Genomic DNA, 16537 nt, shown 5'->3' on the forward strand with positions numbered 1-16537 from the left:
ACTTATAGGAGGCAAATTCCTTTCCCCATCTACTGGCACTGAAATATTCTTAAATGTAATGATTCTTAGAAGCACAAGGTGTACTTAGAAGTGCCTTCCATGTGTTCCATGTACTTGATTCCCATGTAGGTATGAATAGACTAAATTGTGAACACCCTTTGTTCCTCCTAGAAGGGCTTAAAAACAACCATTGCTTGCAATATTTCGCAGTACTGAGTCATTTAGCATACCTCTGATTGATATTGCTTGAGATGGGCAGTCCTGTTGATCAAATTTTGCCAGATCATTTCAGGGAATTTACCACCTCAGTCGGGTCTTACAGACCCACCCTCTTCCATTTGAAATGTCCTCTTGCTTTTGTTTTTCTTCAGTTGGGCCCAAAAGTTTGTCTTCCCTGTGGTTATCATTATGCATGTTTTAATTGTACAATTGTGTTGCATTTGCTTTAACTAGTAAGCCATCTTAAAAAGGTGGGGTTTATGGTGGTAGTAGTAATAAAAAAACCTAACAATTTGATAGGGGGGAACCAGAAAAGTGTAACAGTAAACCTTGTTTTACATCCTCAGAGTGATATCAATCAACTCTATCACATAATATTGGTAGGCAGAGGTTACTACAAGTGAAGAAAAAGGAAAAAAGGAAAAAGATCCTTTACTGAATGTATCAAAGAGAACAAAGAAAATATGTTGATAGATGAATAAAGGAAGAATTTGCTGACCAATGAAGAAAAAAGGAAATGTATAGCAAGAATATTGTAAAATCACCTTGCAGCCTAGCAAAACAAATGACTACATGCTCAGAGCATTAAAAACACAGAAGAAAAATGTGAAAAGGGAACTATCTGAACATGATTACAACAGAGGGCATGGTAAAAAGAAACAGAATGATTTGTATTTATGATTCAAGTATGAGCAGTAAACATCATTTATGTAAAAAAAGATGAAACTGTTTACCACTGATATCCATTTCTGCAGCAAGACTGTTCACATTGAATATCTGAAATACCACGATAAAATGGCTGTAATGATACATACTCTTGAAAACTGAATGGTTTTAGCAATGGGTTGGATGCAGATCAACAAGCTTTAACTAAGCCCTAACAAATTAAAAGTTCTAATGGCTTGCAGGCAGATTCAACCTATTTTGGAAGCAGTTGACTCCACCAGCAGGATTCATTGATTTAGAGAATTCCTTCACTCTGCCGTTTCTGGCCTGTAATGGCAAGAAGCACTTACCACAGCTCTGTTTAGCCCACCAGCGATGACCTTTCTTGCACTGACCTAAATTGGCAACAGTCATAAAAGTCATCTAAGCCTTAGTTACTGATAGCAGAATGTGAATTCACAGCATGTGTGTATGTAGATTGATTCCCTTCTGAATATTAAACTTGTTAAAAAGCTTGTCCGATTCCCTGGAAAGCAATTGCACAGAGTTCGCTTTCTTGTTTAAGTGAGGAAACAAACTTTATTAAGATAAAAAAAACACAGACAGAAAAGTAGGATAGATGTAGTTCTAAGTAACTAAACTGGCAGAAGAGTTAGTAATATAAATCTAGTTCTAAACACTTAGAGAGTATATCTAAATTGACAGAAGAGATAGCAGGGTAGATTTAATTCTAGGTAACTAAAGAGTCAGAAGAGACAATAGAGGTTTTTATTATTTTGTTTATTTATATATTCCATTATATACCAACATAATCAATGGCAAAATTCAATGCCTGACATATATAAGACATCACATATCAAATCAACAATATATAACAATAGATTAAAACCATTAAACTATAAAACCATAATAACAATCGCAGACACAACATAAAACCTTTAGACCCGTTTTCTTTTTTGAGCCTCAGGTGTTCCTAGTTAGAATGGCTTCAGTTATTTTTTGTATAGTTTTCTGTGGAAGATAACCTTAATTAGACCCTGTCCCTTTAAGAATCCCCCCCTTTAGAGGCAGAGATTTCAGTCCTCCTCAGCAACTCCTTTGCAGTTAGTCAGTCTAAGGGTGCCAAGGAGTTTAGAGGCTGCAATATCTTTCACTTCTAAGGTTAAGGAGACTCATTCTAAGGTTCAGGAAACTCAATCAAAGTTTAAGAAGCCAAAGGTTGAAGAAATTAAGTTTAAGATGTGGAGAAACAAGCTTGAAGTATTGAGGAACCATGTCTTCAGTTTAAAGATGAAAAGAGACTTAACAGGAGGTCTTAGCAGAAGCCAACAGCCAAACAAAGGACACAGAAAAGAGACTAGAAAAAGTAATCAAGATAAACCTAGTTTAGTTCTGAACTTCCATCTTTTCCTTCAAGCAAAGCGAAATGTGCTTTGTTAGAATAGACCCTCATTGGTCATTAGTCTCATGAATGAGAAAAGGAAAAATTGCAGTCAGAAGTCAGGCATCCATAACATTGTTCCCTTTAATTATCATTATTATTCATTCTTTGCTTCTCCCAATGAGTTGAGTTGGGGAACAAGAAGTTAAAATACATAATGCCATCACCTCCTCATTATGCCTTTTCTACACAAATTTTGGAAGGGTCCAGATTGTTTAGCCCTGTCAAATGGTATAATGGTCTGAGTATTGGGCTACAAATCTAGAGACCAGGATTTGGATTGCCAGTTCAGCCATCATCTTGGGCAATTGACACTCTTATCAGAGCAAAAGCTTCTCTGAACGAATCTTGTCAAGGCAATCCTGTGATAGGTTCACCATAAGGTTGCCATAAGTTGAAATGCCTTGAAGGCACACAACAACAAATAGATTATTCAATGTCTCTCCACTAACAAAAGCGCAAAAGCGCAAAACTTTCTCAGAAGAACTGTTTGATTTACATAATGTTTTACATACCGTAAGGGATGTCTCATTATTCTATTGTGGAGGCTTCAATTTCAGTGAAGTGTTCAATCAGCTCCAAGTTTTAGTACAAAATTTAAATTAGCTGTTCAATTTTCTGAACCTATTTTGGTGGCTGGGTTCAGCATCTTGCATAACGCCTTTAAAACCAGACAAAAACAAGGAGCACATTCCACAGCCCACTGACACATTAATAACTACCTTGGATACCATTGTGTGATACAATCCTAATTTACTTTTATTTTAATTTAAACATAAATTCAATAATTATTTTTGAGCTAACAGTTTGCTGCCATGTGTACAAAAGAAAGTTATGTGTGTGATCACTGTGTGTGAGAATCTATTCTAAGCTCTTTGCCAGTCTGAACATTAAAACCAATTTCCACATAAAATGTATATGATACATCAATGACTTGGGTCCCATTTACAAGCTATCCCATGATATAAAGGTAAAGGTAAAGGTTTCCCCTGACGTTAAGTCCAGTCATGTCTGACACTGGGGGTTGGTACTCATCTCCATTTCTATGCCGAAGAGCCAGCGTTGTCTGTAGACACCTCCAAGGTCATGTGGCCGGCATGACTGCATTTACCTTCCCACTGGAGCGGTAACTATTGATCTACTCACATTGTCGTGTTTTCAAACTGCTAGGTTGGCAGAAGCTGGAGCTAACAGCAGGCGCTCACTCCGCTCCCAGGAATTGAACCTGGGACCTTTCGGTCTGCAAGTTCAGCAGGTCAGTGTTTTAACACACTTTGCCACTGGGGCTCCCATCCCATGATATACCTACATGCAAATACAGGTATTCCAAAATCCAAAAAAAAAATCCAAAAATCTGCTGCCAAGCATTTTGGATAAGGGATGTTATATCCCTTATAATGCACTAGTCCCAGCCTAGCCCATCATAGTTGGCCATGTCCACTCTGAAGTTCTGGTCACTGGAATATTGAATCCAGGGCTGTAGCCAAGGGGGTGAGGGTTAGGGGTTCAACCCCTCTGACAAAATTTTTCAGGTTTAAAAAAAAACTGGTTTACTCATGAATTTTTTTTTATGGCTATGGCCCTGATTGAACCTGGTGATGGAGCATATTGAAACTGGATTTTAACTTTTTTGGATTGTCTTGAATTGCAAGTTCTTGTGTTATTGTTTATTCTTTTAATTGTGTTCACGTTACTACAGTGGTAGTACTACTACTACTACAGTGGAGATTCACCCTTTGTTTTTGTTTGATATTCTTCCTTTCTCCTCCTGGCATCCACTGAACTCAATTCTTCCAGGATCCAGAATGGAAGGTGCATCTGGAATTGATGCAGTTTGACATTACTTTACCTGCCATGTTATAGAACAGGCATGGGCAAACTTCAGCCCTCCGTGTGTTTTGACCTGTAACTCCCACAATTCCCGACAGCCTACCGCAAGCATGGGCAAACTTCAGCCTTCCAGTTGTTTTGGACTTCAACTCCCACAATTCCTAACAGCCTACTGCCTGTTAGGAACTGTGGAAGTTAAGTCCAAAACACCTGGAGGGCTGAAGTTGCCTGTGCCTGGCCTACCAGCTGTTAGCAGTAGTGAGAATTGCAGTTCAAAACACAGGGAGGGACGAAGTTTGTCCGTGCCTGGCCTACCGGCTGTTAGGAGTAGTTGGAGTTGATGTCCAAAACACCTGGAGGGCTGAAGTTTGCCTGTGCCTGGCCTGCCAGTTGTTAGGAGTAGTGGGAATTAAAGTCCAAAACACAGGGAGGGATGAAGTTTGCCCGTGCCTGGCCTACCGGCTGTTAGGAGTAGTGGGAATTGCAGTCCAAAAAACAGGGAGGGACGAAGTTTGCCCGTGCTTGGCCTACCGGCTGTTAGGAGTAGTGGGAATTGCAGTCCAAAACACTTGGGAGGGCTAAAGTTTCCCCCGACTGGCCTACCGGCTGTTAGGAGTGGTGGGAATTGCAGTCCAAAACACAAGGAGGGACAAAGTTTGCCTGTCCCTGACCTACCGGCTGTTAGGAGTAGTGGGAACTGCAGTCCAAAACACAGGGAGGGACGAAGTTTGCCCGTGGCTGGCCTACCGGCTGTTAGGAGTAGTGGGAATTGCAGTCCAAAACACCGGGAGGGCTGAAACTTGCCGATGCCTGGCCTCCTGGCTATACTAGGAATACTAGGAGTTCAAGTCTAAGTTTCCCCCTGACCGGCCTACCAGCTGTTAGGAGTAGTGGGAGTTGATGTCCCAAACACAGGGAGGGCCGAAGTTTGCCCACACCTGTTATAGAAGCATGGGATTTTTAGTTTGGTGAGGCAGTAGCAATCTTGAGCAGAGAAGGCCAAAAACAGTAATTTAACTACAACTCCGACAGCATTGAGCTATGGCAGTTCAAGCGGTGCCAACCCACTTTGATTCCGGTGTGTGGGTTGTCACCTTGACGTGGTGAGGGGGCTTGCGTGTTCCAATGAACCTGAGGGCACAACCACGGGAGTCACACACTCCCAGGAGTGGCCACAGGGGAGGATCCAGACCAGGAAGACCCAAAGACCTCAACGGCGGAGCAGGCGGAGAATAACATGTTACAATTGCTGTGAAGGCAGAAGCCAGACTGAGAAGCCACTCTCATTGTGTTAATCACACCACTGCTGGGACCTCACTCTGTGAAGACTGTGTGTTGACCAGCCGTGCACCGACCTCCACACATTAAAAAAAGAACTTCCAAGAAATGGAGGACCATCATCCTCGAACTACGAGGGATCGCCTAAGTGGATGCACCCTTTGTTGTGAGATCCCATTGGACTCCATCCTGCCAGGACCAAGGAGGCTGAGCAGGGTTGTCCTTCGCTATTCGGGCCAAGGAAGAAGTGGCGCCTTCTTTCTCCTCCTGGCTGATCCTTTTGCTGTTGTCGCTTGATGGCCTTTGTGTGTCCCAGGCAGGTCTGCCTCCCGACACAAAGGAGCAGGAAAGCCAGAAAAGCGAGGGGAGAAGGGGAGCGAAGGCAGCGAGCGCCCTGACGGCCAAGGGGCCTCAAGAGCCACGAGAAGAGGAGGAAGAGGGTCGAGGAGGAGGAAGGTCGCTCTTCTTTTCCCCTCAGCCCCCCTCCCCCCGCGCCGTTGCCATGGCACCTGCCTGGCCCCTCGAGAGCGGGGCTGCCCCCTTCCTCCCCCTCCCTTTGTTTCCAGGCCCTCCAGCTGGTGCCCTGCTTGCGAGGAGGGAGGAGGAGAAAAGGGGGAGAAGAGCCGCCAGAGCAGCCAATGGCGAGGCGGCCCATCAGCTGACCCGCCAGGTGCGAAGCCGGAGCGGAGGGAGGGAAGGAGGGAGGCAAGGGAAGAAAGGAAGGAAGCAAGGAAGGAAGGAAGGAAAGAAGGCAACGCCGGGAGGAGAAGCGGGAAAGGAGGCTTTCCCAGCTCCCCTCGGAGTGGACATTACAGGCGCTGCTGCTGCTGCTTCTTCGTGAGGTCTTGGCTCTGCTTCGGTTCCACCTGAGCAACTAAAAGACAAAAAAACGGGGAGTTTGGTCTCCCCCCCCCCCCGGTCTGTTTCCGAGGTAAGTGCTGTGGCTTGTGCGGGAGGGAAAGGGGCGGGAGAGGCGGCGGCTTGGCTTTACCTGGAGGGGAAAATGAAAAGCAGCCCAGTTGCGGAGTCAGAAGAAGGTCATGGAGAGACTGAGGGGAGGAAGAAGAGAGTTAGGTTGGAGTGGGGCTCTTCTTGAGGGAGGGAGGGAGGGAAGGAAGGCGCTCTTCAGGGGGCGCCGAGGCTTTTGTTTGGATGGAAAGAGGAGGCTTGAGGGGATGGGGGCGACCCAGAAGGAGGGAAGGAGGACGGAGAGCCTCTTGGTTTGTCCCCATCAGGCGGGCGGGGAAGGGTCACTTTGGATGGCGAAGGAACTTCGTGGCTCTTTTCTGCCCGGTTTAGTTGGTTGATGCCCCCTCATCCACCCCCAAGGTCTCTTCTTTGTGGGCTGGGGAAACTTGGGCTGCATCTAAGGACCTCATCGCACCAGAGCTTGGATCTACTTTAAATCCAGTTTAAATCCACTTTAGGGAAAGAGCTCAGGCAGACAGGTCCTGGGCCTCACCAAACTACAAACCCCAGAATTCTGCAGGAGGCAGAAAGCGGATTTAAAATGGATTCGTGCTCTAGTGTGGTGAGGCACTAGATCAGGCATGAGCAGACTTCGGCCTTTCTGGTGTTTTGGACTTCAACCCCACCAATATCCAAATTTGGACGTATCAGGTATTTGTGCCAGATTTGGTCCAGATCTATCGTTTGGGTTCACAGTGCTCTCCAGATTTAGGTGAACTACATCTCCCTAAATAACTGTCAGTTCCTCCCAAATCCCTCCAGTGTTTTATGTCGGTCATGGGGGTTCTATGTGGAAAGTTTGGCCCAATTCTATCGTTGGTGGGGTTCAAGGGGCTCTTTGATTGTAGGTCAAGTATAAATCTCAGCAACTACAACTCCCAAATGTCAAGGTATATTTCCCTCAAACTCTACCAGCGTTCACATTCAGGCATATTGAGTATGCATGCCAAGTTTGGTCCAGAGCCATCATTGTTTGAGTCCACAATGCTCTCTGGATGTACGTGAACTACAACTCCAAAACTCAAGGTCAATGCCCTCCAAACCCTTCCAGTCTTTTCTGTTGTTCATGGGAGTTCTGTGTGCCAAGTTTGGTTCAATTCCATCGCTGGTGAAGTTCAGATTACTCTTTGTAGGTTAACTATAAATCCCAGCAACTACAACTCCCAAATAACAAAATCGATCCCCCTCCCAACCCCACCAGTATTCAAATTTGGGTGTATAGGGTATTTGTGCCAAATTTGTTCCAGTGAATGAAAATACTTCCTGCATATCAGATCATTACATTAGGATTCATAACAGTAGCAAAATTACAGTTTTGAAGTAGCAACGAAAATAATGTTATGGTTGGGGGTCATCGTAACATGAGGAATTAAGAAGGTTGAAAACCACTGTGCTAAACCTTTGATATGTTTTAATTATTGGAAATATTCTTTATAAAGGACATGTATATGTTTTTGACAGTTTTATAATATTGCTGTTATGGTACGGTCTGAAACTGGCATTGAATTACAGTAGAGTCTCACTTATCCAACATTCGCTTATCCAACGTTCTAGATTATCCAACGTAGTCTGCCTTTTAGTAGTCAATGTTTTTGTAGTCAATGTTTTCAGTACATTGTGATATTTTGGTGCTAAATTCGTAAATACAGTAATTACTACATAGCATTACTGCGTATTGAACTACTTTTTCTGTCAAATTTGTTTTATAACATGATGTTATGATGCTTAATTTGTAAAATCATAACCTAATTTCCTTAATCCCTCCTTATTATCCAACATATTCGCTTATCCTAACGTTCTGCCGGCCCGTTTAAGTTGGATAAGTGAGACTCTACTGTATTGCCATAGTTTGTAAGCCACCCTGAGTCCCCCTTCGGGGGTGAGAAGGGCGGGGTAGAAGTACAGTAAATAAACCCGCTTGATTCATAGCCTTGATCCGTGGCAGTTAAAGTGCTGCCCAACTGCATGAACTCTGCCATTAACCCTTAGGCTGCCTCTGCCGTGGTGGAGTCCCGAGATTGGCAGTTTGGAGAGGTGCACGCACTCTTTGGCAGAGAAGGACCAAGACCTTGTCAAACTCCTAGGATTCCTTAGCAGTTAAAGTGGGGCCAAACTGCAGTGTTGGGAAGTCGCTCTTTCCCTATTTCTCCTCGGCAAGTGGGAGGACTGAAAGGGAGCTGGGGCTGCGGGGCAAGTGGGGAAAGTTGCCCCCCCGTCTCCTTTGTGCTGCCCGCCCACGCGGGATGGCGGTGGGGAGAAAGCCCTCCCTTCTGCTGGGCTGCGAAGACGCGGAGCCGCCGGATCGCAGCTCTGTGGGCTTTAGGCGGCCCTGTCCCATTGTCTTTCCGCAGAGGCTGGAAAGATTTCCGTGAAAGGCAGCCATGTGGCCTATTTGGCCATTGCGTGGCTGGCTGCGAGGGGATTTGCTGCGGTCGGGAAAGTTAGCTCTGTCCAACAATGGCCAGGATAAACAGGGCGGACGCTGGCTTGCTTTGGTGCTGTGCCTGCTGTACTCTCTCTTTCCCATCTCTGAGAAGAAAAACGGTGCCTGCTGCAAGAAGCCTTGCTGGAATGCCTTCTCCTCTAGCATCATTTTCGCAGTTGGATTCTGTTATACCTCTCTGAATCTTTCCCCTTTCTCACAGTTTCTCTCCCAACCCAGACCCAGTTTGTTCATTTTGCTTTTTAGTCAATTTGCTTGCATGGAGGGAATAAAGCAGGGGTCCCCAAACTAAGGCCCCGGGGGCCGGATGTGGCCCTCCAAGGTCATTTACCTGACCCCCACCCTCAGTTTTAGACTTTTAGGCTCACCCAAAGTCTGAAATGACTTGAAGGCACACAACAACAACAATCCTAATTAACTTGAGCATCTCATTGGCTAGAAGCAAGCCCACACTTCCATTGAAATCCTGATAGGTTTATGTTGGTTAAAATTGTTCTTATTTTTAAATATTGTATTGTTCTTTCATTGTTGTTGTTGTTTTGCACTACAAAGAAGACATGTGCAGTGTGCATAGGAATTTGTTCATTTTTTTTTTCAAATGATGATTCGGCCCCTCAACAGTCTGAAAGGATTGTGGACCGGCCCTCTGCTTAAAAAGTTTGAAGACCCCTGGAATAAAGAGTTGCTTTTTTGCCTCTTTTTTTTTTTTTTTTTTACAATTTAGAGCATGAAAAGTATAGGGCTGAAGGTCCCATCCCCTCTTCCCCCCTTTTAAATTTATTCTCATTTTGTATAGTGAGAAGGAGACTTCTGCTGCCTGTCCAGTGGTGGGCATGTGTGTCCCCCTAAACCTCTGATTTGCATGCAAATGGGAGCGCACCCTGGCAGATGTCTTGCCTCATCCATTCACATGAAGGAATTTGAAAAGACAAGGAGTCTTCAGTTTAACAATAGATCTTAAGAAAATGGCATAAAGGCTCAGTGTGAGGGTATCCCCCCTTCTCTGGAAATTATATGGCTTGCTTGCTGTCTGTGGCGGTCGGACCATTACGGGACAAAACCCACTCCCTTCTCAGAAGTTTGATGCAGCTTCTTAACACCAGGTAGGAAAGGAGAGCAAACCAGGCCTTTCGCTGTCCCAGCTTGTTTTAACAGGGGCCCTTCCACACAGCCCTATATCCCAGAATATTAAGGCAGAAAATCACAGAAAATCCTTGAGTGTGGACTCAGATAATCCAGTTCAAAGCAGATATTGTGGGATGTTCTGCCTTGATATTCTGGGATATAGGGCTGTGTGGAAGGGCCCTTGAAGACCACTTTCACAAATGAATCAGTGAGTCTGTAAGGAGAATGGAGTGCCAAGATGCCAAAATCCTAGAGTTGATGTTGAGATGTTCAGAAGTATGATTTCAGTCTCTCTACAAGGTCAGGGATTGGAAGGTGTCCTTCATCTTGGAAGACAATCTAGTTTCAATGAAGACCGTCAGTCAGTAGGAAGACAATAGCTCCTAATAAGTTGAAAGACTTATCTAGAGGATAAATTTTATGAAGGCAGAAATACAGTAATTCATGACAGTTAGATATAGATCCTCTTACTAGTCTTGACTGCAGCAAGATGGAAAGCTTATTTATTATCATACATTAGATTTTTATTAGCTACATTGCATTACATCACATCTTTCCCCCACTGAACAAAAGGCAGTATACTTGGTCCTCCTCTCCAGCTTATCCTTACAACAGCTTTGTGAGGTAGATCATACAGTGTGAGTGAATAATTGGTCCAAGGTCACCAGGGAGTTTTATGACCTATTTGGAGCTTGAACGTCCCCATCACCATAATAAATAAACTCCATTTGTACTCTTAGATTAGGCTGCTTCTTCTAGTTTCTGAGAAACATTATTCCAACAGTAAACTGCCAGTTTGTTCATTGACACACCAAATATACAGTATATGGGTATTGCAAATAATTCTGAAAATGTGATTAGTCCGCTTGTCCACATATACCTGTAAATTACCATAGCTTTTGTAAAGTTGCCCTTGCACCTGGAATCATTTCTCAATTTCTGGAGGTGGCTATTCGTATTAAGGGAAGTTCTCCCACCTGCCAGTGTTCGTACATCCTTGAGGCATATTGCAAGAGTGATATTTTTATGAAGAACTGGAAAGTTATGCTGGCAGTACTACTAATGCTACTAGTGAGAGAACCAGTGTGGTGTAATAGTTTGAGTGTTGAACCAGACCCCTGGGAGACCAAGGTTTGATTCCCTGCTCAGATATGGAAACCTACTGGGCAAATCACAATCACACAGAGGAAGGCGATGTATGACAAACACTCTCCAAACAAATCTTGCTGAGAAAGCCCTGGGATACTTTCAACATAATTCAGAAATGACTTAAAGGCACATAACAACCAATTACTCATGAATCCTGGGACGTTGTTGTTTCATTGTGCACATAAGCCCATTCCTTCCTGTCCTGATCGATCTGAAGTAACTACATATATGTAGTTACCTCAGTTTCATGTCACTTTAATTGTCTTAGCCACAACCTAAGGAATCATAGCATTTGAGGTTGGGAAAGATACAGTACTTAGAAATCTCTGCTACTGAGCTTTAGTTCTGTGCTACTCAAAGGGGTTGTCCATGGACTAGAGTTAGTTTGTGAACCATTGGCTCCTTGTCTGCAGCAAGTTTCCAGGAAAAACAGTTGTAGTCAGTTGACAAAAATATGGTAGTCCCTGACACACACATCAATCCCCACATCAGCTAGAAATTGAGAAGCACTGTGTTGGCTCGTGTCCCTAAACTACATTCTCCATGTAACTGTGTATAAAACAGAATTAAATTTATTTAATTCTTAATTCTTCTCTTTTCAGGAGCTTAATGTCCCAGGGCTCCTCAGAATGGAACAATGACAGTTAATGAAACTAATATGGCTATATAGTCCAGATATACATTTAATTAACCATAATAGAAGACGTCCAAGTTAAATTGTCTACATTAAAAATCTAGCCATCTAATCACCCACCATCCAAGATAGACTTGGAAGCCATTATGGCAGAGCAAATTTATAATATCCCATATTTGGATTCTGATCTGCCAATCTTAATTACTTTACGGTAATAGAGTTGGCATCAGTCACTGGACCAGTAGTCTCCCCCCACTTTTTTAAAGTGTTTCTTGGTGCAGAATCCTCTTTTCTCACTGCATCTTTGTTCAGTTCATGTTTGCCTTGTGTATCCTCTTGTCACTAGCATGGTCACCAGCAGAAAAAAGGGACAAATAAATTTCTAATTAATGGTGGACAGTTTGTGTGGGAGAAATACTATGAAAATTTTTTAAATGCTGTCTGGATTGAGTGGAAGGAAGTAAATATATTTAATAATCTACTCTGCAAAAGTCAATCATCTTTGCCTTGTTTGCTACTCCATCCTCCTGCCTCCCAAATACTTTGTTAGAAGTCAAATAATATTTTTGGTTCACTGATACCATTCTTGTACATGGATATAATTCCTTTCAGCTGTCCAGGATCAAGCATCAAATTTCCAGACAGCTACCAGCCACTTCTCCTGTCCCATACATGACAGCTGACAGACTACTGTAATCTGTCTCTGCTCTTAGTTTACAGAGTGAGCTCTCCAGTGAAGCCAGAACAGAAAGAGCAGCCAGAGTGTTTTTTTAAAAAAGATATTGTATTGACCAACATCACTGAGACTTGCATAGAGGTGGAATTTAATGGACTGTTCTAATTTTGGAATATTATGTTGGAGCAGTTTGTTCAAAACTCTTGAAGGTTTTGGTGTTAGTAGGGCAGAGATACCCTTCCAATCAGAGGCGGTTCAACCACCAGGCCAACTAGGCAATTGCCTTGTGGCGCCATCAGGCGTCATCGAGGCAACTCCTGTCTCCTGCAGCCTGCCTCCGCAAGATGTTGAACTGCTTTTTCTGTTGATTTGTTGTAAAACATGATGTTTTAGCGCTTAATTTGTAAAATCTTAATGTAATTTGACGTTTAATAGGCTTTTCCTTAATCCCTCCTTATTATCAAACATTTTCGCTTATCCAACGCTTTTATTTTTCAGTGATTGGGTTGGGGGGGGGCGGCAAAATTCTGTTCGCCTACACTTGAAAAATACCTAGAGCCGGCTCTGCTTCCAATGTTAATCATTATGCAAGTTTGGACAGCTTCTGTATAGCAGATCACAATTGCAACTAGCTACTCTTTTTGTTAACATTGAAACCAAAATGTGTCTATTAGCATTAAAACTGAAGGGAAAAAAAGAGTAGCATTGTAGTTTAATGTAATGTAGGAACTTTAGAGTTAACAAACTTTCTCTTTTGGTGTTCTGTTTTTATACATACTTTATATTGTTTGGTGTGGGTCAATAGCTGAGAAATAATTAGGACTTTAAAACTTCAAGGAAAATGTTAAAATCTATGAATAAAGTGAAAGGGAAATCAGTTTGTGTAACAACAGATTAGCAGGAATTCTCTTTATGTTTGCTGAAACTTCTTGGACTAATAGTAAAGATTTTGCATTCAAATGAATCAACAGGCATCTGTCTAATTCGAATATAATCAGTGACAGATTTAGTTACAAGAAACCATTTTCATCAAAGCTATTTTGTCTCATCTGCTCATCTGGAAAGAGGAAAATTGCCCATTTACTCCATCAGATCCCATTATTCCATCACTAGAAGATTTTCTAAATATAGGTTTATCTGAATGTATTGTGTATCAGGATTTGATTTTCTGTAGTTAACTTAGAAACTAACAGAATGAGTTTCAGATACAGAAAGTTTTCTTTAAAAATCATCTGTGCTATGTTGAAGAATTATGCAATTATTTTTCCCGCTTTAAAGACGACATATGTAGTTGATAAACTTATTCTTTGGTGTCTTAGTCTGATTTTCTAAGGTCAATGGAAACATTTGTGTGTATGGCTAGCCTCGGGCAAGGTGGCTCAATTTAGTGACTCTAACGGACTTAGACCCATTTATTTCAATGGTGATTACTCTCAAGGAAATGTATTTAGTATCATGTGTAAAGGATGAGAGGATAGGTTCTAGTTTTGGCAAGATAATACCTCAGGGTGGTTGGGGAGGGGAGAGAGCAAGGAATAGACCTGAATAACCTTTGCAAAAGGACACTGGGATATTAGTTTAACATTCATTCCCATCCACCCAAAAAGAAAGGATAAAGCAGAAATAAAGAACTAGTCTACGAGATAAAAGATGAACAGAACTAATGATGATACATTAATAAATCTGTGTTCCCCATTGCTTATTTAATTTTGATGCTGCTTTTTTTTTTAAAAAAAATGGAGCTTTGATGAATGAAAAAGAAATTGTAATTTTCAGACCCCAGCCATCCTAGTTCACAAATAATACTCTTTTTGGCAGGCATGTGGTCCCCACAGCTGTCCTCTCATTTGTGTATGAAATAGAAACACTGGTGTCATTTGTAGGTTACCATAGCTACACGAACAATACATGTGTGATACTTCATCCTTCTAAGCTAAAAGGGTTTTTCAGTTCTGTGACTAGAAAATGTCTGCCAGGAAATGGGGGGACCTATGTGAAGAGGGACTTAAAAACCACACATACCTCTCATTTCTTCCCTTTTAAAATCACTCTCCAGAATGTTAACTTCTCACAATGCTCCTTTTCAATTTAACAAAAGCTAATTGCTAGCTACTAGCCAAATAAAACAGTCAGCAATGTTCTCTCTGTAGATGTTTCATATACTTGTGAGTCTGCTATTTGAATAATATGCAGATATCCCAAAGTAAAATCTACCTGGTGAGCAAGATTTAGGGATATAGAAGAAACATGTCTTCCAGGTGATTTTAGTTCCAGATGACCTTGGCTCCAGATTACTGTATTCAAGTGAAGTTAACCGTCATGTGCCTGCAAGTTGACTTAAGGTGACCCCATGAATTTCATAAGATTTTCTTAGGTAAGCAGGTAGTTTTCCCAGTTCTTTCCTCGTTATATATTATTATTGCATTTTGGAGAGGTCTTGAGAGACTTGGAACATTGCATTTAGTGAAAAGGGAAGGTAACAGTGTGGAGGAGGTTTGACAAAATCATAGCCTACAAATGTTCCCTTGGGAGAAAAGGTCAATTCAAGCATTCAAAATAACAAGTAGAATACTTTTTTGCAGTTAGTATGAGTAAAAATGCAAAATTGAGTGACTTGGCTAAAAAGTTAATTCAGCTGTACAGAAAGATGCTGTCACTCTGTCATAGAGCTAATAAATACTCATGTGATTCTGAAATTGTTAGTTGCCTCAGCTGGAAGATTAACTTTAACTTCTTATTTTTAAAAAATGTGAAATGATTTAGTACACATCTGTTCTTCAGGCAGCGTGTGTCCCTCCTCCCTCTCCTCCCCAAGTAATATTAATTCTAACTATATTTTTGGGATGAAATAACAGACAAGTGGAAAAATGAGTTAGAATTAACTGACAAATTTTTGGATTAGGTAGGATTAACAGAGATTTTAGAACAACTACAAAAATGCTGAAAGTTGGTTTTAGGGCTGTTTTGCTACATGTGTAATGCTGGTTAAGGAATTATGATAACTTCTTTCTTTTCCTCTTGAAATGTTAAGTCAGCCTGATCTATCTTCTATCTGGCAGTTAGCTGTTGAAATATATGGCAATATGTACTAGCTTGGATTTTTAAAAAATGGATGTCAAATTTATGGAGAATACTTTGTTGTTACTTTGTTACTCAGTTGTTACTTTGACTGAATAGTTGAATGATTGAATATGGTTCCAGGTTCAGCTCCTAGCATCTCTAGTTCAAAGGATTTTGGATGGCAGAATCCAATGCATATTTACTCAAGAGTAAATGTCACTGTGTTAAGTGGGGCTTCCTCCCAAGTATGAGTGTACAAAAATATTTTGGGAAACCTTGGAGAACCAGCATCAATTGGACACTGAACTTGAAAAAGTTACTTTTTAAAAGATTACACCTCTCCAAATCCCATAGCAACCCTAGTCACTGGCCTAGTCACACTGCTATAAGATTAACAAGCAAAGTGGAAGCAGCTGTGTTACAAAACGCTACTGGTGCCTTTGGTCAAAGTTTCTGAGAGGGAAACCCCAGGGTCCCTCTCTACTGAATGAGCCTAATGCACCAAATCGCTCACCACATTTTGAACAGATTGAGCTAATTATGCACAGTACAAGCTAATGAGCATCTCCCCTCACCTACCCTGCCCATGAACACCATTAAGAGAAGTGTCTAAAATTACTTAAGTGCACACAATGTTGAATTTCCTCATTCAGAGGAAGTATATCTATGGAGCAGCAGATGTTGGAGATACACAGCTGGGGCTGCTATGCCTTTCATGACACGAAAGCTTTAGAAGTACATTGCCAGGATCACTATGTGCATAAATGAATCTCAGTATGGTCCACCAAGTCATCTCTTACATATGTAGTCTATCTGGGGAATTACATATTCATGGGTATGTTTAAGTAGTATATGTTTCCTTTTCCTTTGAGTGTGAAACTTCTGTGATTCTGTAATCTAATGCAAAGTTGTGCTAAGAGGAGAGCTAGTCTCCCCCGCCCCCCAAAAAAGACTTTCAGATTTAAAGTAATTTAAATGTTTGTGCCTTCAAATCTGAAAAGTTATCAACTTGTGCTGTGTGTTTGTTTTTCATTGGTGCTCCTATTG

At 42.0% G+C, this 16537-nt stretch overlaps 1 protein-coding gene across 1 annotated transcript in view; it reads left to right on the forward strand.

Annotated features, from left to right (window-relative positions):
- The first annotated feature begins 6092 nt into the window (after nucleotides 1-6092).
- Nucleotides 6093-16537, forward strand: part of lrrn1 (leucine rich repeat neuronal 1) — a 35310-nt gene continuing 24865 nt past the window's right edge. The window contains exon 1 of the mRNA XM_003217788.3: nucleotides 6093-6365. The gene's annotated coding sequence lies outside the window, so the exon portion shown is untranslated. The remainder of the gene's footprint in view (nucleotides 6366-16537) is intronic.

The sequence above is a fragment of the Anolis carolinensis genome, chromosome 2 (genome assembly GCF_035594765.1).
Source record: "Anolis carolinensis isolate JA03-04 chromosome 2, rAnoCar3.1.pri, whole genome shotgun sequence".
In the NCBI taxonomy this organism is placed as follows: domain Eukaryota; kingdom Metazoa; phylum Chordata; class Lepidosauria; order Squamata; family Dactyloidae; genus Anolis; species Anolis carolinensis.